General features: G+C 45.5%; 1 protein-coding gene across 1 annotated transcript in view; it reads left to right on the top strand.

Annotated features, from left to right (window-relative positions):
- Positions 1-10,000, top strand: part of dlg1 (discs large 1) — a 1,301,051-nt gene that overhangs the window by 451,725 nt on the left and 839,326 nt on the right. The window contains exon 2 of the mRNA XM_070096113.1: positions 6,852-6,991. The gene's annotated coding sequence lies outside the window, so the exon portion shown is untranslated. The remainder of the gene's footprint in view (positions 1-6,851; positions 6,992-10,000) is intronic.

Here is a 10,000-nt window from a genome sequence, read left to right as displayed (position 1 = left end):
TTGATAATGGACCACGATGGCACCGAAACGTGTTAAATAACGGTCCACCATTGACCGATACTTGTCACATAATGGTTCATCATTGACCGAAACATGTTCATATTGGCACACCATTGCCCGAAACTTGTTAATAATGTATATTAATATTGGTGGAATTACCGACAATATGTCAGGTAAAAGAACACAAGTCTAATGTGGCATTTTATTGTGGCAACGTTTCGCTCTCCAGGAGCTTTGTCAAGCCTTCACAAACAACACAGGTTCATGTTTATGTAGGTTGGCCAGGATGAGTCCTGGTCTGGGTCTTCTCAATGTGGTGACCCGGCAGTGACTCCCGAAGGAGTGTCGGAGTTGGAACATGTGATGTACCGTTTATGACAGAGGCACAGTGAGTCTTCTTCAGGTCAAGTAGAATATAGATAAATGGTTCAGAGAACCGACAGGTTGATAAATGTTGCACATGTGTCTAATTTATCAGGTCAAGTTGAGTACCGTTTGCAGCCCTATGGCAGAGGCGCAGCGACTCGACTCCATTTGAGGCATTCCTGGCACTCAGGCCGCAGCCCCAGTGCCAGAGCGACTCAGGATATTCTCTGGAGGTGTGTTGAACACTTGACGTCTGTCCTGAGCAGTACTGAGCAGTACAAGTACTGTTACTACTACTACTACCACAAGTGCTACTACTACTACTACTACTACTACTACCACCACAAGTGCTACTACTACTGCTACTACTGTTACTACTACTACTACCACAAGTGCTACTACTACTGCTACTACTACTACTACTATTACTACTACTACTACTACTACTACTACTACTACTACTGCTACTACTGCTACTACTACTACTACTGCTACTACTACTACTACTACTACTACTGCTACTACTACCACCGCCTACAACGATTATACTTTGCACCTCGCTCTGTATCTGTGTCCATGAATTGTTTGTAACAGCTTGATAAAGCTCCTGGAGAGCGAAACGTTGCCACGGTAAAATGTCACATTTGTTGCATTTGTGTATTTTTACCTAACTATTGTTAATGGTCCACGATGCCCGAAACTTGTTAATAATGGTCCACGATGCCCGAAACTTGTTAATAATGGTCTACGATGCCCGAAACTTGTTAATAATGGTCCACGATGCCCGAAACTTGTTAATAATGGTCCACGGTGCCCGAAACTTGTTAATAATGGTCCACGATGCCCGAAACTTGTTAATAATGGTCCACGATGCCCAAAACTTGTTAATAATGGTACATCATGAACCGAAACTTGTTAATAATGGTCCATCATGGACCGAAATGTCTTCTAAACTGAAAGGTGTCCTTTCTGAAGTGTGGGTTTTTTGTGTCTCGTTCCAGACACGGTATCGACACTTTCATTCTTAATACAATAATAATAACAGTAAATAGTAGCAGTAGTAGTAATAATAATAATTAATAATAATAATGGAAAGCTATCTTTGTTATTGCCTCATTTAGTCAAAAGAGCTGCAGAAGAAGAAGAAAGTATAATACACAGTGGTATTTCTAGTAGTTTTTCCATGAATACTTGATCAGGAGGCGTCATCAAGAGGCGACGTCTCTACAATAGTTCCTCCTCTCATTTAACTTCAGCTGTTAATGCTTCCAGGTCCTCACTCCTTGTTAGAATCTTCTCCCTTCGCCAATTTTCTCTCAGTGCAGTGGTTATCGAGGTGGAGTACGTGCCCTTAACTACCTGGAGGTCGTTTCGGGGGTCAGTGCCCCCTGTGGGTTAAGGATTGGGCCTCCCGGTGGATCAGAGCCTTATCAAGCAGGGTGCTACTGCTGGCAAAGCGCAATCCAACGTAGGAACCACCAGCCCGGTTGATCGGGCACTGAATTGAAGTATCCGTCCATTTCCCAAACGGGGGGTTGGGTGTGAGTGGATCTCTGGGGAGGAGCGTTCACCAGAAGAATGGCAGAATGCTTTTTTTAATATCCCTGTTTTATTTTTTAATTAGATTTCAAATGTATTCGATATATGTTTAGTTATCCGATAAATTACCAAGATGAAACGAAAAATTTTCTTTTCGTACCAGACGAACCAAGCTTAATGGAAACCGGAAGACAGCCGTCCAGGATACTGTTAGAAGCCCCAAGTATTTCTGCACATATTCAGAATCCAAGTTAAGAACTTCCTATAGAACTGGATCGTTATTATTTTCAACTTAGTATGCTTCCAGGGAGCCTCGGTTATAGCTTAGGATTTTCACTGACTGCGTCCATCCAGCTGAGGCCTTTATAGTACGGTAATTTTCGAATTATTATCGCTTATGACTCCCATACACAGTTCTGTGGAGGGTGTGAGTGCTAGTGTTGTGGAGGGTGTGAGTGCTAGTGTTGTGGAGGGTGTGAGTGCTAGTGTTGTGGAGGGTGTGAGTGCTAGTGTTGTGGAGGGTGTGAGTGCTAGTGTTGTGGAGGGTGTGAGTGCTAGTGTTGTGGAGGGTGTGAGTGCTAGTGTTGTGGAGGGTGTGAGTGCCAGTGTTGTGGAGGGTGTGAGTGCTAGTGTTGTGGAGGGTGTGAGTGCTAGTGTTGTGGAGGGTGTGAGTGCTAGTGTTGTGGAGGGTGTGAGTGCTAGTGTTGTGGAGGGTGTGAGTGCTAGTGTTGTGGAGGGTGTGAGTGCTAGTGTTGTGGAGGGTGTGAGTGCTAGTGTTGTGGAGGGTGTGAGTGCTAGTGTTGTGGAGGGTGTGAGTGCTAGTGTTGTGGAGGGTGTGAGTGCTAGTGTTGTGGAGGGTGTGAGTGCTAGTGTTGTGGAGGGTGTGAGTGCTAGTGTTGTGGAGGGTGTGAGTGCTAGTGTTGTGGAGGGTGTGAGTGCTAGTGTTGTGGAGGGTGTGAGTGCCAGTGTTGTGGAGGGTGTGAGTGCCAGTGTTGAGGGTGTGAGTGCCAGTGTTGTGGAGGGTGTGAGTGCCAGTGTTGTGGAGGGTGTGAGTGCCAGTGTTGTGGAGGGTGTGAGTGCCAGTGTTGAGGAGGGTGTTAGTGCCAGTGTTGAGGGTGTGAGTGCCAGTGTTGTGGAGGGTGTGAGTGCCAGTGTTGTGGAGGGTGTGAGTGCAAGTGTTGTGGAGGGTGTGAGTGCCAGTGTTGTGGAGGGTGTGAGTGCCAGTGTTGTGGAGGGTGTGAGTGCCAGTGTTGTGGAGGGTGTGAGTGCCAGTGTTGTGGAGGGTGTGAGTGCCAGTGTTGTGGAGGGTGTGAGTGCCAGTGTTGTGGAGGGTGTGAGTGCCAGTGTGGTTGAGGGTGTGAGTGCCAGTGTTGTGGAGGGTGTGAGTGCCAGTGTTGTGGAGGGTGTGAGTGCCAGTGTTGTGGAGGGTGTGAGTGCCAGTGTTGTGGAGGGTGTGAGTGCCAGTGTTGTGGAGGGTGTGAGTGCCAGTGTTGTGGAGGGTGTGAGTGCCAGTGTTGTGGAGGGTGTGAGTGCCAGTGTTGAGGGTGTGAGTGCCAGTGTTGTGGAGGGTGTGAGTGCCAGTGTTGTGGAGGGTGTGAGTGCCAGTGTTGTGGAGGGTGTGAGTGCCAGTGTTGTGGAGGGTGTGAGTGCCAGTGTTGTGGAGGGTGTGAGTGCCAGTGTTGTGGAGGGTGTGAGTGCCAGTGTTGTGGAGGGTGTGAGTGCCAGTGTTGTGGAGGGTGTGAGTGCCAGTGTTGTGGAGGGTGTGAGTGCCAGTGTTGTGGAGGGTGTGAGTGCCAGTGTTGTACACACAAGACGAGGTCTAAGCAAGGGTAAAGTTCTCCATCACTTCAAGAATTCATTGTAACAAGTAAAACTGTCTTGTAGGAACTTGTGAAAGACTTCATAATTCACCATCTGACTAGCAGTGCCTCTCCCTCCCCTGCTACTGCCTCTCTTCCTCCCTTGCTACTGCCTCTCTTCCTCCCCTGCTACTGCCTCTCCCCTCCCGTGCTGCTGCCTCCCCCTCCCCTGCTACTGCCTCTCTTCCTCCCCTGCTACTGCCTCTCTTCCTCCCCTGCTACTGCCTCTCTTCCTCCCCTGCTACTGCCTCTCTTCCTCCCCTGCTACTGCCTCTCTTCCTCCCCTGCTACTGCCTCTCTTCCTCCCCTGCTACTGCCTCTCTTCCTCCCCTGCTACTGCCTCTCTACCTCCCCTGCTACTGCCTCTCTTCCTCCCCTGCTACTGCCTCTCTTCCTCCCCTGCTACTGCCTCTCTTCCTCCCCTGCTACTGCCTCTCTTCCTCCCCTGCTACTGCCTCTCTTCCTCCCCTGCTACTGCCTCTCTTCCTCCCCTGCTACTGCCTCTCTTCCTCCCCTGCTACTGCCTCTCTTCCTCCCCTGCTACTGCCTCTCTTCCTCCCCTGCTACTGCCTCTCTACCTCCCCTGCTACTGCCTCTCTACCTCCCCTGCTACTGCCTCTCCCCTCCCGTGCTGCTGCCACTCCCCTCCTCTGCTACTGCCTCTATCCCTCCCCTGCTACTGCCTCTCTACCTCCCCTGCTACTGCCTCTCCCCTCCCGTGCTGCTGCCACTCCCCTCCTCTGCTACTGCCTCTCTCCCTCCCCTGCTACTGCCTCTCTACCTCCCCTGCTACTGCCTCTCCCCTCCCGTGCTGCTGCCACTCCCCTCCTCTGCTACTGCCTCTCTCCCTCCCCTGCTACTGCCTCTCTACCTCCCCTGCTACTGCCTCTCCCCTCCCCTGCTACTGCCTCTCCCCTCCTCTGCTACTGCCTCTCTCCCTCCCCTGCTACTGCCTCTCCCTCCCCTGCTACTGCCTCTCCCTCCCCTGCTACTGCCTCTCCCTCCCCTGCTACTGCCTCTCCCCCCCTCCCCTGCTACTGCCTCTCCCCCCCTCCCCTGCTACTGCCTCTCCCTCCCCTGCTACTGCCTCTCCCCCTCCCCTGCTACTGCCTCTCCCTCCCCTGCTACTGCCTCTCCCTCCCCTGCTACTGCCTCTCCCTCCCCTGCTACTGCCTCTCCCCTGACTTCCACTGTCGTTGTGGACTCTTTGTTTTTTCAGTGTAAATGTCAATATATATATATTAGAGAGATTGGGAGGCCGCCGCATGCTTCGGCTCAGCCTGGCACAATTTGAGAGTTGAATCTGATATCGCCCTTGGCACCGTGCCATCGTGTGTGTGTGTGTGTGTGTGTGTGTGTGTGTGTTGTGTGTATTGTGTATTGTGTGTGAGTATTGTGTGTGAGTATTGTGTGTGTGTGTGTGTGTGTGTGAATATTGTGTGTAAGTATTGTGGGGCGGTGTGTGTGTTACGAAGTGTCGAAGGCACTTGTCGATAGACACTTGACCTGGTTTTTTTTCTGTTTTACGAGGTGTCAAAGACACTTACCGATAGACACTTCACCTGTTTTGTGCATGTGTTTTAAGTATCTCTCTCTCTCTCTCTTTCTCTCACTCTCTCTCCCAGGGGACGACCTCTGGGCTTCTGGTCTTAAGCCACCGTAAAAACCCCGCCTGGGCAATAAATCTGAAAAATCCCCAGTAATCCGCAGTGAGCTGGCCTTCGTGTAAATCCTGGTGTAATGGTTTAGGGAGAGACCCGAGAGAGAGAGAGAGAGAGAGAGAGAGAGAGAGAGAGAGAGATAGAGAGAGAGGCCTTGCTCTGTGTCACATTGGCTGGGGGACAACCACCTGTCTGTCTTGATCCATCCCTCTCTCTCTCTCTCTCTCTCTCTCTCTCTCTCTCTCTCTCTCTCTCTCTCTCTCTCTCTCTCTCTCTATCTATCTATCTATCTATCTATCTATCTTTCTAGCTTTATCTTACTCTCTCGACCATCCTGTAAAACAAATGGAATTTATGTATCTATTCCCTGACCTAAAAATCTAAATTACTCGACACTCATGAATATTGTAATTGCCTATTTGGTAAAATTTACAAGTTTTACATAACATTGATCTATGGGAACAGTCATAGCTGAGATAACTTGAACCTGCTGTTGTAATTACTCACACAACTGTATTTACCTGTTTGTTCTCACCTGTTTGTTCTCACCTGTCTGTACTCGTTTGTTCTCACCTGTCTGTACTCGTTTGTTCTCACCTGTCTGTACTCATTTGTTCTCACCTATCTGTACTCATCTGTTTGTTTTCACCTGTCTGTACTCATCTCTGTACTCACCTGTCTGTATTCACATGAATGAAGCTCCATTTACATCAAATTTACTCGTATGTACTCAGCTACTACTTGCACATATGTAATCGTCTTTACTCATCTCTCTGTACTCTCTTATTTGTAATCACCTATATGTACTCTCCTGTCTGTGCTCGCAGGGGGTCGAACCTCCTCCTCCTCCTCCTTTCTGAGTCTCGTCTTTAAGGCATCTCTTTTTAAAAAGAATTTTGCTCATATTTGTAAATGTAGAATGATTAATAATAATGGGGATGATAGTGTTGACGAGGAGAATGATAAAAATGATGTTTATATAGAGGAGATAATAGGTAAATGAAGCTATTACAAGGGGAGAGTTGTTGGCTAACAACATTTACCTGTCAAAGGCAGGTGATTGTGCCTCGCTCTCTGAGGCAACTCAAAAAAGTTAACTCTCTTCAATGACGTTTCCGAAAACCTGGCCATTTTGTAATAATAATAATAATAATAATAATAATAACTGTCATGTCTGTATATTTCTTTGAATTTACGTCGTCTGTTTATGTTTCTTTGATTTCTGTCGTCAGTACGCCATTTTGAATCCACATTTCTCATTCCTTCTGTTTTGAATTCTCACGCATCATCTTTCTGTTTCAAAATATCCTCAGGGCGTCCATTGCTTCCAAAAATTTGTTTCAGAATCCCTCTTTCATCATTTCTTCCCCTTTTCGAAATGTCCTCCGTGGTTCTGATCGACTTTTTTTCCTTCTTCTTGCCGCAGATATTCAAGAATTTTACGAAATCACTCTACTGGACGACAGCAAGAGCGTGCAACAGAAGACAGCAGAGACATTGCAGATTGCTTCTAAATGGGAGATAACCAGTGGTCCCATTACGCCTCATATAACATATACCAAAGACGTAAGTTATCTTTCGTTAAGCGTATGTTATCTTTCGTTAAGCGTAAGTTATCTTTTCTCCAGGTGTAGGTTGTTTTTTCCCCTCAAGCGTTTATCTATTCCCAAGTGTTTCTACTCTATTCCCGAGTGTTTGTTATATTTCCCCAAGTGTTTGTTATCTATTCTCAAGTGTATGTTATCTTTTCTCACGTGTGAGTTATCTTCCCCCCCCCCTCCTCAAGGGTTATCTGTCCTATCTTCAATTTCTCGCATTATTTATCTGCTGCTGGACCAGTTGACCTGGAGTTTACCAGGAGAGGGTTTCGGGGTTCAACCCTCCCGCGGCTCGGTCTGAGACCTGGCCTCGTGGTGGATCAGGGTCTGATCAACCAGGCTGTTACTGCTCGTATTACTGAAGGTGTTCGACACTGACAATTTGATGGATAGGAGACATAGGCAACACTTGGTAATTATCTATATTACCGAAACGTTTCGCTTGTACAGCAGCCTTCTTCAGTCGAATCCACGTGAAAACAGCACTGGAAACAGTGATAGCGACGTGATTAGTCAGTCACTCTCAGTGGGAGGTGGTCAGGTGGGGCTCATGCACGCTTGCTGGAAGTCCAAGCCCCTCACACACAAAAACCTCCTTCACCTCATCCCCTCCAACCTTTCCTAGATGGGGTAAAGGAGGTTTTGTGTGCGAGGGGGTTGGACTTCCAGCAAGCGTGCGTGAGCGTGTTAGACAGGAGCGAATAGAGACAAATGGTTTATAAGACTTGACGTGCTGTTGGAGTGTAAGCATGGTAACATTTATGAAGGGGTTCAGGGAAACCGGCAGGCCGGACTTGAGTCCTGGAGATGGGAAGTACAGTGCCTGCACTCTGAAGGAGGGGTGTTAATGTTGCACGGTTATAACTGTAGTGTAAGCATGCCTCTGGCAAGACAGTGATGGAGTGAATGATGATGAAAGTTTTTCTTTTTCGGGCCACCCTGCCTTGGTGGGAAACGGCCGATGTAAGTAGACCTATTGGCCTAGGCTAGGTAGGTCCAGTTCGTACGCACTTAAGCGTATGTGTTACGCTACTCAGTGTTCTCTTGCCTCTTTTACTCACTGGACAGGATGTTTAACGCGATACATCCGTTTCTTTATCTATTGGTTACCACCTGTTAACAGACACTTGGCCTTTTGTGTGTGTGTGTGTTTACCGAGTTGTGTTTGCTGGGGGAGGGGGTCGAGCCTTCTGACTCCGCCGACATTATATCAGCACCTGGCCTTGTGGACTCCATCATACCTACTCTTGAAACTGTGTATTGCGTTTGCCTCTACCAGTTACTCGCCTGGATCATTCCACTTACCACAAGAAACTGAAAATATATTTCCTAACATCCTTCAGTGTATTTTGTGTGTGCCAGTGTAAAGGACGTATATACCTTTGTGTGGCTGTGTAAAGGAAATATGTACCTTTGTGTCATTGTATAAGTGAAACGTATATACATACCTTTTTGTGCCTGTGTAAGTGAAACATGTACATTTGTGTCACTGTATAAGTGAAACGTATATACGTTTGTGTTCCTATGTAAATGAAACATATACTATTGTTTCACTGTTTAAGGGAAGCGTATATACCTTTGTGTGGCTGTGTAAAGGTAATATGTACCTTTGTGTCACTGCTTAAGTGAAGCGTATATACCTTTTTATGGCTGTGTAAAGGAAACGTATATACTTTTGTGTGGCTGTGTAAGGGAAATGTATATACCTTTGTGTCACTGCTTAAGGGGAACCTATATACTTTAAAGTTTAGCTAGGCATTTCAGTTTAATTTCAGGACAGATAAGTATCTTGTCAATTCCGTGTTGTGTTAACGTCAGGGCCACCTGTTCTCCGGCGTTAGTGCCTTCACTTGCCCGTCTGATCTCTTATTTTCTGGGCTGTGTTTACATCTGGCCCAGCTGGAGGGCATACAGAGAATATTTACAAATATATATATATATATATATATATATATATATATATATATATATATATATATATATATATATATATATATATATATATATATATATATATATATATGCAAAACAACCACTCTGAAAGAATAGAGAAATTCCAAGCGCTTTCGTGACTACTCACATTATCAAGGAACTGTGATAATGTGATAACTGCTGATAATGTGAGTAGTCACGAAATCGCTTGGAATTTCTCTATTCTTTCAGAGTGGTTGTTTTGCATATTCTGAAATCACCTGTTTACTGTGATCTTATTGCATATATATATATATATATATATATATATATATATATATATATATATATATATATATATATATATATATATATATATATATATATACACACACACACACCACCGAGAGGTGTGTGTGTCTCGGTGTATATACAATGAGAGTTTCATTCATATCTTAAGTAAAGAATTCTTGACTGGTTGTGAACAGTTTATATGCAGTAGTGTAGTCGGTAGGCTTGAAACCCCGTTAACTAACCAATCAGGAGGTCATGGCTAATTTGTAAGTTAACACGTATTTATTTTGCTAGTTAACACGTGGTTATTTTGCTAGTTAACACGTGGTTACTTTGTTATGTGATATTATTGGTTAACACGTGGTTACTTTGTGATATTGCTAGTTAACACGTGGTTATTTTATGTGATATTGCTAGTTAACACGTGGTTATTTTGTTATGTGATATTGCTAGTTAATACGTGGTTATTTTGTTATGTGATATTGCTAGTTAACACGTGGTTACTTTATGTGATATTGTTGGTTAACACGTGGTTATTTTGTTGTGTGATTATATGGTTATTTTGTTAACACGTGGTTATTTTGTTAGTTAAAGCTTGGTTATTTCATTAACAAGTTGTTATTTAGCTAACACATGGTTAGTTTTTAGTTAACACGTGGTTATTTTCCAACATTGCACTAATGAAAAGCAGGGGTGCCACTGGCACGATAAGAGAGAACACAATAAGTGTCAGGGGCCCAAGACTGTTCAACTGCCTCCCAGCATACATAAT

Source organism: Cherax quadricarinatus, chromosome 52, assembly GCF_038502225.1.
Source record: "Cherax quadricarinatus isolate ZL_2023a chromosome 52, ASM3850222v1, whole genome shotgun sequence".
Taxonomy (NCBI): domain Eukaryota; kingdom Metazoa; phylum Arthropoda; class Malacostraca; order Decapoda; family Parastacidae; genus Cherax; species Cherax quadricarinatus.
Note: the sequence above shows the minus strand (reverse complement) of the source record. Positions and strands in the feature narration are given on the sequence as shown.